Raw genomic sequence first — 13,435 nt, 5'->3', positions numbered from 1 at the left:
GATCTGGGAAGGAGGTCTGGGGAAGAGAGTAGCGGCAGAGAAAGAAAGGGAACAAAGAAAGACAGAAAGAGAGGAGAGACAAGAAGGGAAGAGGCAGGCTGGGAACACATTGGGGAGAAAGTAGAGAGGGAGGGAAGGAGAGAAGAAGGGAGGGAGAGGAAGGGAGGGAGGGAGGGAATAATGGCATTCTTATATGTAGTGAAACTAATAAAAAATTGTCAATTACTTACAGTTTATTAAACTGTATTTTAAATTTATAATAGTTTCATTTTTCAAAAGCTTTTTCTGTGGTCAAACACTGCACAGAATTTAATTCCTCTACCAATTGAAAAAAAGTAAAACCATCCTGGAATACACTATTTCTCATCCATCAGATAGGATTAAGAATTAAAGATTCATAATATTTAGAGTGAGCAACACTCAACCTGAAGGTAGGAATATAAAAAGGAGTTTTTATGAAAGCAAACTAAACAGAATCTGTCAAGATTTCTTTCTCTAAGAATCTAGTAAGCAGAAATACATTTACACAACAAGGATCTAAAAATAAAAGTGCTGCCAACCCTAGTATATTATCCATATAATACCAGTTTGGAGACTGAGGCAGGAGGATTGTTGGTTCGAGGCTAATTTACGCTACATAGAGTTGAAGGCTAGTCTGGGTTGTATATTAAGATTCTTCCTGAAGCAAATACTAATTAAAAGGATGCATCAACAAAAATATGGATTTTTTCAAAGAATTAAAATTCTGTGATGAGTTAACTGTCTGTTTATTATGGTGTTAGTCCTAAATATTTCCCCAAAGGTCAAGTGTTGAAGATTTAGTCCCTAACTGATAACACTACCAGTAGATGTGGGGCCTGATGATAGGAGGTAAGGTTACTAGGAAATTTTAAAATGGAGAAAAGAACCATGTTCCTTCTTGGCTCTCTTCTCTTCTCAGATGTCATAAATTAAGTAATCACCTCCTCATTCAAATGTACCCACCATGATGTTTCTGCTCACCACAGCCCAAAAGGAAATGAACCAAAAGATCATAGCCTGAAACCATAAACCAAAATAATCATCTCCTTTTAAACTGTTTATCTCAGATACTTTGTCACGGGACTAGAAAGATTAATATAAGACTTATCATACATGGAGATCATATGCATAAATCATCCTATGAAAATACTATGCAATTCTTAAAAAGAGCAAGGCTTGGGGCTGGGAATTTAGCTCAGTGGTAGAGCGCTTGCCTAGGAAGCGCAAGGCCCTGGGTTCGGTCCCCAGCTCCGAAAAGAAAAAAAAAAAAAAAAAAAAAAAAAGAACCAAAAAAAAAAAAAGAGCAAGGCTTGGGGCTAGAGAGATGGCTCAGTGGTTAAGAACATTTGCTGTTCTTGCAAAGTACCCAGGTTTAGTTCCAAACACCCACATAGTGACTCAAGACCACCTGTAATCCAGTTCTAGAAAACCAACCTGACACCCTCTTCTCACTTCCTTGGACACTGCATGTACATGGTGTACATACATACATACATACATGTAGGCAAACACATACTTAAAATAAGTCATTTCTAAAAAAAGAAAAAAGTATATCCATAAAAGTAACAAGATTCTCACAGTAAAAAAAAATGTATATGTATAGTATGAGCCTGCATTAGTTTTCTTGTCCCGCTATAACCAAAAGATACAAATTTGCTGAGTTAAAACAACAGAATTTGGGTTGGGACAAATAAATACTAGCTGACACACTGCACATTCTATCCTCTTTGGTTGGTTTGTTTTTGTTTCTGTTTTGAGACAAAATCTGGATTATGTAGCTCTGGCTGTCCTGGAACTCACTATGTAAACCAGGCTGTCCTTGAACTCACAGAAATCCACTTGCCTCTGCCTTCTGCATACTGGGATTAAAGGCATATGCCAAGACATCTGGCTCTATTCTCACTTTTAAAAAAAAGAACCTCATGTTTGCTTAGCATGCTCAAGGACCTAAATTCAATTTTGAGAATAAGAAGGAAGGAGAGACAATAGTGGAGAGGCTTTACTTCAGTGAAAATCATTACACACTAAGTTATCATAGGAAAATATTGTCTAAAGAATAAGAAGAAAAGCTTCTTCTGTCTTTTCAGAAAGATTCTAATGTCTGTATCCTATAATCGAAAGTATTAACATATAAAAGAACAGGAAGAACTGGTCCTGTTTCTTAGCTTTGCTACTTAACAAACAGTATATTCACCAGTTGTAAGCATATCTCTAAGCATCAATTTGCTCAACTGAAAACATAAAAATAATGCCAATTTTACCTGTCTTCTAAAGATTAAAAAAGACAATATGTCTTCAGTGGTTTCGCAATTTAATAATCACTGGACAAAAGGTAGTAGCTATTACAAAAACCACATGACAAATCCCTTTCTTGTATCACTGAAATTTCAAATAAAGTCTGTTAAATTATGAAAATCATAAATAGTTATAATGTGAAGGTTAAATTTGACTTTGGCTCTGACATTAACCTAAGTTTATTCTTTTGCAATTTTAAAATGAAGAGTTGTATTTGATAAATACTGATCAGTATTAACTGGCTAAATTCACCTATCGTTACTTTTACTTCTAGATTAGTAGATCTTAGGTGAAGAAATTGTTCAGAGATGTTATAGAAAAGAACATAACAGGCTCCAAGAAAAATTCCTTTACTGAAACAATCATAGAGCTTACAGAACGTACTGGTACCAACTCCATGGTCCCCTTTTACTGAGGTTCTGCTGTTTTCAATTCTAGTCAACTATGGTGCAAAAACATTAAATAGGAAATTCCACCTAGGAAATTCCAAAAATACAAGTTTTGTAAGCTTTACACCACTTTGAATTGTATGTTGCAATCTGATACAGTTCATTTCACCCAAGATGTGAATGATTCCTTTGTCCAGCAAATTTACTGTAGAACAGTCACCTAGCATCCTGGGTGATCAAAAATGACTGCAGTGCTTTTGTTCAAATAGTACATTTTACTTAGTAAAGTACAAGATCATGGCAATTCCATGGTGACACACACCTGTAATTTAGCACTTGGAAACGAGACATGGGAGGATTACAAGGTCAAGAGCTCCCTGAGATACAGAGTAAAAACCCTCTCTCAAAAGAATCACACATTAAAACTAGGTATGCTAAAGAGTATGTTAAGATACTTTGAAAGAGAAAAGACAACTAGTCACATTACATTGCTTTAGTTGCTATATTTATTCAGCAATGGGGATTTGTAGTGGTCTAAATGAGACTGGCCCCATGAGCTCATCATATACTTTCATGCTTCTCTCCAGTAGCTGACTGGCAGGGAAGATTAGAAGGTGTGGCTTTGTTAGAGAAGGTGTGTCAACAGAAGTGGGCTTTGAAACTTTAAAAGAAATAGGCCCAATGTCTCTGTAAGTTTGTGTCTCCCCTCACAACCACCACCACCACCCACGCCATCCCCGCCCCCTCTGCTTGCCTGCCTGCCTGCCTGCCTGCCTCTGAGTCTACATCAGGGTATAAAACTCTCAGCTACTTTAACACAATACCTGCCAGTGTCCCACCATGTTCTCTATCATAATAATAATGGACTAAGCCTCAACTGTAAGCAAGCACCCAATTAAGAGTTGCCATGGTTATGGTGTCTCTTCACAGCAACAGAACACTAAAACAGTTATCAAACCAGTGCCTTACACATGCTAAGTACCTATCACTCATCTACACTCAATTCAAATTAATCAATTTGATATTAAGTATTATGATTAATCTTACTGCACCTAATTTAAAAAATAAACTTTTATTATAAGTATATGTATCACCACTATTCTTGGGTTTCAAGAATCTACTCAAGGATATAAAAATATATCCTCCATGGATAAGAGAGAGAATCACTACTATATTCCAGAACTCTAATGTCTAGTCAGACACATGGGATGCCCACACAATGCCTTACTGTGACACTGCTTACCGATGTTGAACAGCTGTCGTCCTTCACACAGCAGCTAAGCAGCAAGAGTCTAGGGAGCAGATCCCACCCCTGGTATGGCTAGCTTACAACTGTATACCATAAGTACCGTATCCAAAAATCTGCACCTGTGTTTTGGTATGTCCAATGAATTACTCTGTGTACATCCTCACAGACACTGACTGCTGTTTCAGCCCCACTCTGCTAAAGTTAAATGGCTTCCTCAGCAGCTTCCAAACACATGTAAGACACAAAACCCATTTGTCCCTTTCATTGTAAGAATCAAACACTCAAAAGAAGGGACAGGCCAGTGGCTGACTACAAAAATAACAGAAGTCAGTAACTACACACAAATAGTAAAGTGACTGGCACAGTTCCTTATTACTAATCACTTTAAATGTTAAATACCTAATTTCATAAAAGACAGATCAGTAGAATTGATTTCTTTTAAGACAATAAGCACAAATGGTTTCAAAATGAAAGGATGGGAAAAATCAGTGCAAACTAATAAAAAGAGCTAATGTGCTCATATTAATAGCAGACAAAATACATTTTAACCAAAGGCATGTGGATCAAAGGGTTAATTCATCAATACATAACAATTATGAACTTAGAAACCAAATAACTAAGAGAACTGAAAAGAGAAATAGGAAGGTTCCATATTTGAACACTTCATAATCTCACTTTCAATAATGGAAAAAATTTCTGAACTAAATATAAACAAAGAAACAGAAGTTCTGCAACAACACTATAAACAAATTAGACTTGGCACACACATCCAGAATATATCACTCAATATCAATAAACACGCATTCTTCTCCAATAAAACTAAAACTCATCAGAATACACCATACTTGGGGAACAAAACAATTCTCAATAAACTTAACCAGGTTAGAATTTATAATGAATTCTCTTCAACCACAACAGAATCAAATTAGGTCAATAGAAGAAAAAGTAAAAACTTCACAGTATAATCTAGCCCTAAATAAGCAATGGATCAAAGCATAAATGATATGGACAACCTTACATTCAAAGAACTGGAACATCTAGATGAAATGAAAAAAAAAAAGAAGAAGAAGAAGAAGAAATTGCCATAGCTAACTTAAAATTCAACAGACCCATGGCAAGATAATAAATTAGTAGTAAAAAGCTTCCTCCCCACTCCCCCCAAAAAGTTTAAGGCCAAAGAGCTTTACTAGTAAATTTTATCAAACATCTAACACACACTCCACTCGGGACTACTCAAACTCTTTCAGAAATTAGGATTCAACCAGGCGTGGTGGCTGAACTCATAATCCCAGCACTTAGGTGGGAGTAGTAGAAGGATCATTATAAGACCAAGGCTGGTCTTGTTTATATAGTGAGTATGGTGGTTTGAATGAGAATGAGCCCCATAGGGTCATCTATTTTAATGCTGTCCTGCAGTTGGTAGAACTGTTTGGGAAGGGTTGGGCGATGTATGTCACTGTTGTTTGGGGTTCTTAAGCCCTCACCATTCCCTGTTATCGTTTTCTTTCTTTAACTCACAATTATGTCTTAGGATTGAAACTCTCAGGAACTGCTCCAGTGTCATGCCTACCTGCCTATTTGCCATAACAGTCATAGACTCAACACTCCAAAGCCACAGGCCAGCCACCAATTAAATGCTTTCTTTTATAAACTGCCTTGGTCATGATGTTCCTCACAGTAATAGAAAAGTAAAATTTGAGGCCAGCTGAGACTACATGTTGAGAGTCAGCTTCAAAAACTACACACACACACACACACACACACACACACAGAGTAAATAACTTTTGTTGCTAAAGGAGAAAAATTAGAAGAGGAAATAATAACACACTTGGTAACAGCAGCATGGTCCTAATCCTAGGGACGGATAAGAAACCCCAAGAAAACTAAAGACTAATACTCCTTGAATATGAAAAGCAAAAACTCAACAAAATATAAACAAACCAAGCACACAGGCACATTAAAAAGATTACATGCTGGAGATGGGAATACATTACTATAACCCCAGCACTCAGTAGGCAGAGGAAGGAAGACTATATCAAATTGGAGGCCAAGATAGTCTACATAAATAAAGCAAATTCCATGCAAGTCAGCCAAGCTTATAGACTAAGACCCTGTCTCAAAACAAATTGTACACCAAGACCAAGTGAAATTATACTAGAAATGCAAAAACAGTTCACTGTAAAATATCAATAATATACCACACTAGCAAAATAAGGAAGACACCACATGATCAAGACTATAGGCAAATATGAAAAGGCATTTGGGCAAGTTAACAGGGCTTTTTCAACAAGGAGGTACAGAAAGCTAACAGTTAACAATTGTTAATGGTAAGCCAGGTGTGGTAGCCTGCCTTTGATCCCAGCACTAGGGAAGAGGCGAGGAGATCGCTATGAGTTTGAGGCCTAGTCTATATAGCAAGTTTTAGGTCAGCCAGAATAATATACTTGAGATCCTGTCTCAAAAATAAAACAAAAAAATCATACTCAACAGTAAACAACTAAAAGCTCTTTTCTAAAATCAACAAAACCCAGGTGCCAAAGTGGCAGCATAATGGAAATTCTTAACATAAAACTGTGAGCAGGAAGATGCTTACCTCTACTTGTTGAAGCTATGATTCCAAAGAATCCACAAAAATAAAGAAAAAAAAAAAAAAAAAGACAAGTGAATAGTCAAACTGGCCATAGCTATAGGATAAAAGACTAATAATAATAATAATAATAATAATAATAATTTCATTATACAATAATCCCACAAATAAATTATTTCACTTAAAACACCATCCAAAAGTTATAAAGTACAAAAAAAAGGAACACAAACTACACCAAGTCTTAGTAATGAAGGTTCAGAGAGCCATACAAAATAGCTAAAACTTGGAAATCTAAAACTTGACATACTGGCACATGTCTGAAGTTATAGCACTCAAATAGCAAAACAGAATAATAACTGCAAGTTCAAGGCCAACCCAGCTTAGGAAGACCCAGCTACATAGCAAGACCCAGCTAGAAAAAGTCAGGAAAGAGTAGGGAGGAGGAAGAAAGAGAAAAGAGAAAGAATGGGGGAGGGGTGGAGGAGACCAAATGCCTAACAGTTGATATAAATTAACAAAATAAATCTTTCTCACAATAAAAAAATTGAACTCTATCTCAAAAAGTAATGAAACAATGTGAATAATCTTCAAACATATTAAATGAAAAAGGTTATATTATATCATCTCAATTATGATGAAAAAGGCCAAGCAAATATGTAGTAACAGACTGGTATTTGTCTGGAAGTAGGAGCAAAAATTAGAACTGACTACAGATGAGCCTAGACTTTTCTTTCATAGATGATGAAAATTTTCCATTCTAAAATTAGATAGTAGTGGTGATCTTAATTTTCCAAATTATTTAAGAATCACTGAATTATGAACTTATAGCAAGATAATTGTACACTACATAAAGTGTATCTCAGTATTTCTCAAAAAGAAAGGCAAGAGGTAGGAAAGATCAAGACTACCATCTATTTCCAAAGCAAAGATGTACTAGACGTACTGGGAATGATTTATCTCTCTCAACTCTTCAGGAATAAATTGAATCCACACATGAAGCAGTACACAGGACACATAATTAAGGCTCTTTTAAAACTGAAGACAACACTGAAAAGTAAAATTGTGAAGAACCAAACATAAAAAGATAAATGATCTCTAGAATGGAGTAAGTTAATATACAAAATCAAAAAAAATTGAGAACCAGGTCCAGATCTTGTTTGTGACTATTTGAACCAAATCAAGTGAATGATGAGAGGTGTTTAAATAAACTTAGCATTTTATCTCCCACACTGTCCCTGGAGAGTGCCCTGACCTAGATCTGCTACTGTGCAAATAGATTTGTCAATGTACTAGGGGTATAATAATTCTGACATTGCGGGGCTGGGGATTTGGCTCAGTGGTAGAGCGCTTGCCTAGGAAGCGCAAGGCCCTGGGTTCGGTCCCCAGCTCCGAAAAAAAGAACCCAAAAAAAAAAAAAAAAAAAAAAAAAAAAATTCTGACATTGCTTTGAAACCATTCCAGGTTTACCAATCAATCTCCAGATTACAATCTGCTTTTGATATAGATAGGTCCCCCTACCAAACCACAACAAAGGCACTTAACTGGTCAGTCCAAACCAGTCATTTTACTTTCTCAGTGAAAATCAGTAAACTGACACCCTATTATACACTCCTCACTCTAGTCACCTAGGCCTTACATATCTAGGTATATATCATAATTTCTATGCTTACCAATTCTGAGAAACAGTTTTGGCAAACAGTTTATCCATGTTCTTCATATTAAGAACTGAGACTTCCCTAGAGACACTTTCTGCCTCACTGCACACCTCTAAAAACATCCTGTTTTACTAACTGAATAAATGCTGAGAAATCTGTACATACAAACAGATGTATTCCCAGAAGAAAAGAGACTATATTAATGTTTACAGAACATTGTTTCATTAGCTAGTCATCTACTAGCCAATGTCCTTGAATGAAGAGGACATACATACTTATTCCCAATCATTCCCAATACAAGTGAGGCAGTGAGGTCAAAGTGATTTACAATAGAACATACTGCTAATCAAAATACTAATCTAGATCACAACCCAGGTCACTAGAATAAAAATCCATTCATTTTTATCTTAAGCAGAACAAATATGTATGATAGATTAAATGATTAAGATGAAGTTTAGATTTCCACCCCTGGGTAAGTCAGTATTCTCTTCACTCATGTAAGCAATCTCTTTAAAAAAAAAAAAAAAAGAAAGAAAAAAAAACCTCTAATAAATAAACCACATGGCCAGGAGGTAGCACATGTCTTTGATCCCAGAATCTGGAGTTTGTGGCATCCTGTTCTATAGAGAGAAACAGAGTTCCAGGACAGCCAAGATTACACAAAGAAACCCTGTCTAGAAAGAGACAGACAGACAGATAGACAGACAGACAGAGAGAGAGAGGGAGGAAAGAAAGAGAGAGGAAAGGAAGAGAGAGGGGGGAAGGAGGGGAGAGGGGGCGGGCAAGACCAAACATACATACATACATAATAAGTCATATAACAAAAAGGAACCAGCATAGACTGCAATAGACAAAAATGCTCAAAAATTTGAGAAAGAGTATCTATTAAAAAAATACTTGAAAGAAGCCCCAAGAAAACCAAATTTAGAATTAAACTGCCTAACATGCATGAGTTTTTGAAATGCAGTAAGTAATTTACGGGATTATGAAAAAAGAAATGCTGAGAAATATGCACACACAAACAGATGTATTCCCAGAAGAAAAGAGACTATATTAATGTTTACAAAAGTAGAAACACTGATATTTTGTTAGAGATACATACAAAAGGGCATCCTATTAGATGGTAAAGCAGTACAATGGCAGAAAAAATTACAACATAAACAGATGACAGATGTAAAAGAACTGAGTGGCAAACATGACAAACTGTAGACTACAAAACTTTATTTTCTTTCTTACCTATTAAAAGCAACTCACATTCAGTAAAGTAAGATCAGAACAGGACTGGGAAGATGGCTCAGCGGCTGAAAGCATCTGCCATGTAAGCGTGAGAGTTCAAATTCATGAACCATGTTAAAAACGTCACATAGTAGCGCACACACGCACACGCGCGCGCACACACACACACACACACACACACACACACACACACGCACACACAAAATCCCTTGCACTCCAAGTTAAATTGGAAGCAGAGAGACAAGACACTTCCACTGCTCCACAGCTCATGGGCCATCAACCTGAAGTAAATGGTACAATAGCAAACAAGAAAAGAATCCCTGACTCAAGCAAAATGAAAGGTTAAGAACCTGAGGTAGCCCTGACCCCAACACAAGCACCTTACTGAGTGCACACCCTCACACACAAACAAAAGTCAAGATATAAAAGCATTCATTTCTTCTGAAGATGAGCCACTCAGTGTGCAGCAGCCTAAGGCCTTTTCCAGCCTCTTTCTAGGAAGCAGAGCAGTGACCTCAAATCTCCCTCCCTGCAGGTGACCAACACAGTGTGAAGTGACAAGAGTCAGTTGCTTACCCACCTCAGGCCAGGGAAAGGGGGGAGTGGGGGGGTGGGGGGGTGGGGGGTGGTAGGGAGCTTTTTGTGTTCTGTTTTGTTAGAAATAGTCATTTGAGCTGGGCATGGCGATACATGCCTTTAATCCCAGCACCAGGAAGGCAGAAGCAGGCAGATCTTTTCGAGTTTGAGGCCAGCCTAGTCTACGTAGTGAGTTCCAGAGCTACATAGTGAGCTGCTGACAAAAAGGAGGAGGAGGAGGAAGAGGAGGAGGAGGAAGAGGAGGAGGAGGAGGAGGAGGAGGGGGGAGGAGGAGGAGGAGGAGGAGGAGGGGGGAGGTGACAGCGGCTGGAGATATAGCTCATGGATTAAGAGCACTGGCTGCTCTTCCAGAGGACTCAGGCTCCATCCCCAGCACCCACGTGGCAGCTCATACCTGACTATAACTCCAGTTTCAGGGGACCCAACACTCCAACACCCTCATACAGACACACATGCAGGCAAAACATGAATGCACATAAAATAAAAATAAATTATTAAAAAAAAAAAAAAAAGCATTCATTTCTCCCTGCCCACCCTGCTTCCTAGCTCCCATTAAGGTAAAAGACTATTACCTCATACCTATTCCACCAGAACAGACTAATCTCTAAAATCATGAGCTGAGCTAAACCTTTCTTCCCTTTCATTGTTTTTGCTGTATTCTGTCAATATCTCTCTATTAACACACCTATCTCCATAACTCTTACAATATCAGAACAGTTTTTTACTGTTGGCTCTTGTCATAATCACAACTGTCCATGGCACGGCCTCTATCACCAGATTATGTAACGACCCACCTACCCTTTCTCTTTTCACATTCCATCTCCTTGTCTACTCCTATTCACACAGAGGCAAAACAAGGATTCCCAACCTTGGCTCTATAGCTATTTGGACAATCAATTGTTACAGGAAACTATTCCAGCTACTAAAATTCTTCAGTAACAGCCCTGATCACTACTCTCTGATATCAGTAACACACACCATCTCATCAAGTTTTATCCACCAATATTATCTGCAGACATTGCTAGTTGTGCTCTAGAAAGCAAAATCAAGAAAATGAGCTAGAAATTTTATTTTTCTTATTTTGTTTGGATATGTTAGTTATTATTGTCTGTGTTAGTGCAAGGGATCAAACCTAGGGTTCCAGACATGCTAAGCAAATATTGCGTAGCCTAAGACTTTAGAAATATTTTTAAATAATCCTCCGCTTAAAACTCCTTCACAGCTTTTTTACTTACAACAAATTTGAAAGTCCTAACTATTTCACAAACACCTTACACAACCTAAATTCTACCACTCCAACCTCATGTGACGCCATTACATTCTTTCTGTGTGTTCTCCCCACCATAACTACAGGTTTCTCCTAATTCCTGGCATACCACAATTGTTTTTGCTACAGATTTTGGTCTTTGTTCTTCCCTGTGCCTCTAGTTTCTTGCTTAGGTTCTGTGACTGTCTCCACTTAATTTCTCATTCTCATCAGTGACTTTCTTTATTATCATCACAATACCCCATTTGTTATTGCCCAGGAGGAATCACAGTATGTGATTTGTCAGCCTGATTTCCCAGTATGTAGCTTAGGTTAAATGAACAAATCTCTAATGTGGAGAACTTTAAGTGACAGCTGAGTTTGCCTCAGTGATAATCTCAGCTTCACAACCATCTCATTCCTACCTAGGTTTATCATTTCCCTCTTGAAACAAAAGGGAAAAAAGAAAAAGGAAGAGTTTAATGAAGCCCCCATCTGTAAATTAATTTTCTGAAAGGTGATATACAAACTAAGTAACATATAATCAATTTAAATCACTTGACACTATAGTCTAGAAATAATGGTTATGTGTTTAAAGGCCGAAGCAGAATGCCTATAATAGATTTTTGGAAAGGATGTTCTTGTTCTTAAAAAATCTTCTATCAACACTCAGCCTGAATAGAATAGTTCCAAAAGTAGAACTTTGGGGTTGGGGATGGCTCAGTGGGCACACACTTTCCACAAGGGCTGGAAGGTCACAACCCCAGGAGCCATGTACGTATCAGGCAGGTGTGGTAGCGATTTGTAATCACAACATTCAGGAGGCAGGAATAATGGAGTCAAGGCTAGCTAACTAGACTAGCTGAAATTAGACTAACTAGTCTAACTAGTCAAGGCTAGCTAACTAGACTAGCTGAAATTAGAAGCTCCAGGTTCAGAAAGAGACCCTGCCTCCAGAAATAAAGTGGAGGCCAATTCACACACTCTTGTCTCTATCAGGCCTACAAACATACATGCACAAACCTACACATGTGCACACACACATACAAATACACGAATACCACTACTCAGACATATAAACACAGATGTGCTGTTAAGTATATAATCTTAGAGTTTTTACACTATGGGTAGTAAGTACCATCCTTGACAGCACATTCACAAAGTCAGGGCTTTGGTTCAAATGCATAATGAGATGATGCAATCTTCCTCCCTTGTATTTTACAAAGTGCTCTAATAAAAAGTGCTTAATTCTAAAAACCTTAATAAGTATCAGAGAACTTAGGTTTTGTTTTGCCTAACAGCTAAATAAAGCCAGTAGAGAAAGCAAATTTTACAACCATATCTAATATAGGAAAAAATAGGTTGTTTTTTTTTGGGGGGGGGGGTTCCTACATAGTCTAGAGCAAGCTATCCATTCAATATTTTGTGACTGATACCATGATCATGAGACATTAAATATAATTATGAGTACATTATAAAAACAAGCTTGTGCTGGTGAATATGCTTCTTGGCATGATGAACATTAGGCTGGGAATGAACCCATGGTCTTGCACTTTACTATGTCAGTTCACAACCACCATTAACTCCAGCTCTAGAGGTGTTAACATCTCTGGCCTCCTAAAGGCACCTGCACTCACCTGTGCATAGAGCAAACATGTGCACCCACTCAAGTGCACATTATAATGCATTATCTTATACATACACACACTGAAAATAAACCTGTTTAAGTGGAAAAATTGTGTTTCTTCTATGCATTTCAGTGAAATGTACAGAACAATGTCACAATTAAGCCTTTGAAAACTAAAGACATCCAAAAAGCTGTTACCTAATTTAGAATTTATTTTATGATTATTTCAAAGGGATTTAATAAGAATGTCATCTTGTCAAAAAAACTAATTAAAAATAAACTGCTGCCCAAAGAAGAAATGATTCCAAGACATATAGCTAGCCAAAGGTACAGACATAGTTAAAAATCAGATCCCAAGCTAGGATGAAACTCAGTAATGAACACTCATGCAGAAAGGCCTTGTCTTCAATGCCCAGATTTTTTAAAAATTAAGTTTTTATTTTTTTCTTCTTGATTAGATTTCAGGTTGTGGTGTTTTGAATATGCATGGCCTGGGGAATAGCACTATTAGGACATGTGCCCTTGTTGGAGTA

General features: G+C 37.4%; 1 protein-coding gene across 6 annotated transcripts in view; it reads right to left on the bottom strand.

The window, feature by feature from the left end:
- Positions 1-13,435, bottom strand: part of Stag1 (STAG1 cohesin complex component) — a 385,686-nt gene that overhangs the window by 362,462 nt on the left and 9,789 nt on the right. Inside the window, exon 2 of one of the 6 annotated variants that reach the window (XM_008766528.4) lies at positions 6,548-6,562. The exons of the other annotated variants lie outside the window; for them this stretch is intronic. The gene's annotated coding sequence lies outside the window, so the exon portion shown is untranslated. The remainder of the gene's footprint in view (positions 1-6,547; positions 6,563-13,435) is intronic. 6 annotated transcript variants of the gene reach the window in all.

The sequence above is a fragment of the Rattus norvegicus genome, chromosome 8 (assembly GCF_036323735.1).
Source record: "Rattus norvegicus strain BN/NHsdMcwi chromosome 8, GRCr8, whole genome shotgun sequence".
NCBI lineage: Eukaryota > Metazoa > Chordata > Mammalia > Rodentia > Muridae > Rattus > Rattus norvegicus.
This window is presented reverse-complemented; position numbering and strand designations above follow the sequence as displayed.